Source organism: Balaenoptera ricei, chromosome 21 (genome assembly GCF_028023285.1).
Source record: "Balaenoptera ricei isolate mBalRic1 chromosome 21, mBalRic1.hap2, whole genome shotgun sequence".
Classification (NCBI taxonomy): Eukaryota; Metazoa; Chordata; class Mammalia; order Artiodactyla; family Balaenopteridae; genus Balaenoptera; species Balaenoptera ricei.
This window is the reverse complement of record NC_082659.1, coordinates 26,236,677-26,238,436: the sequence shown is the minus strand read 5'-3', so window position 1 is coordinate 26,238,436 and position 1,760 is coordinate 26,236,677. Positions and strand designations below refer to the sequence as shown.

General features: G+C 39.0%; 1 pseudogene; it reads right to left on the bottom strand.

Annotated features, from left to right (window-relative positions):
- Positions 1–926: 926 nt before the first annotated feature.
- On the bottom strand, positions 927–1,336 carry LOC132356746 (GTP-binding nuclear protein Ran-like; annotated as a pseudogene).
- Between the last annotated feature and the right edge of the window lie 424 nt (positions 1,337–1,760).

The following is a 1,760-nucleotide window of genomic DNA, read 5'->3' as shown; positions in this document are numbered from 1 at the left end:
TTTTTTCTATGCGAGGGCTTCCTTTAGTTGCGGCGAGCCGGGGCCACTCTTCATCGCGGTGCGCGGGCCTCTCACTGTCGCGGCCTCTCTTGTTGTGGAGCACAGGCTCCAGACGCGCAGGCTCAGTAATTGTGGCTCACGGGCCCATTTGCTCCGCGGCATGTGGGATCTTCCCAGACCAGGGCTCGAACCCGTATCCCCTGCATTGGCAGGCAGATTCTCAACCACTGCGCCACCAGGGAAGCCCCTTTCAAAGTATTTTTACACACTTGATTTATTTTTTTGTCAATTGAAATAAAAGGTTTTCTCCTTCATTAAAATTACATATATTAATTATCAAAATTTAAAAATATATTGAAAAAGAAAAAGAAAAAAAGCTAACCATAGTCTCATCATGTTAACTTTTGAAATGTATTTCCCATTAGGCTTATTTATTTTTGAACTACAGTTGTGACTATATGTATATTCAATTTGCATCTGACTTAACAACTTAGCATAAGCATTTTCTCATGCTATTTAAAATTTTTAATAATCACTATTTTGAGTACTGGAAAATATTAAATCAGTTGTTGCATGGTTTACTAATTTATTAACCTATTGGACATTTAGGGGTTTTCCCCAGTGATATTTTATTTACCTATATATGGTCCAATTCCAGAAGAAAAGTCCAAACCCACTGATTTTTTGTGTGTTTCTGTGTGTGCTGTGACCATAGCAGTCTTATATTTGAAACTCAGGAAAGAAACAACTGGAGTCCAAACAGCCAAATATGGAAATAAAATATAAAGGTAATTTTTTAAACTGCCACATTCATTTCAAATCCCATTCATTTAGCATCATAAAGATGAAGGATATATCTGGTTAGCTGTGTAATAAAGTCGCAAACACACTGCTTACTGGACATCACAAGACAGTTGCCTATAAAACTAGACCTCGGACTTCAGCTTCCTTTTCTCCCAGGGTATCATTCTCTCTGGGAGAATAGTAGTCTGAGCAGCCTCTAAGCCGTGCTCATACTGAACTTCCAAAACTGAGTCCATGACTATGATTGGTGGGGTGAGAGCACCCATGCCAACAGACTCCAAGTCAGGATCGCCAGTTAGTTTCCTAGCAAGCCAATGGACAGGCTTCTCAAACTTGTAGTTACTCCTGGCAGAAATCTCATATTACTGGAGATTCTTCTTTCATTAGAAGACAGTGGATTTTTCCTTAATTTCTCAGTCCTTAATACGCACTATGTTGCCGTGCAATTAGATGAGGATGTTTTCATATATTCCTACCAGCTCTCGGTGCCACTTAGGTGCACACTTGTAACTCTCGATGTCACATCAAACATTATAATGGCTTGCTGGGCTTGGATCAAATAGCCATTTCTCAGGCTACCAAATGTATGTCTAATTCATTGAATTAAAAAAGTCTATTGTTGGTATGAAACATGGGGTGATAGCCTTCAACAATGAAAGTGACTACATCTCAAACTCATGAGTCAAATGACACTTTGAAAGTATAGTTTACCAGTATTGTCATCACCAACCGATTCATATTTAAATAGAACTTGGGATTCTTTTTGGGCAGCCATCATGATGGTTCTTCCAGAAGTGTCTCTCTCTGTTCCTCACCTGGCTAAGCCCAATCCATTGTTTGCTTGATTGTTGGTTGGTTTTTATATAATCTCTGTTAGTGATGAAAATGAGAACCCTTAAAATGTCAAATACTGCAGCATGAAAATGCCTTTTGACCTAAAATTGCTGAACTTTCTT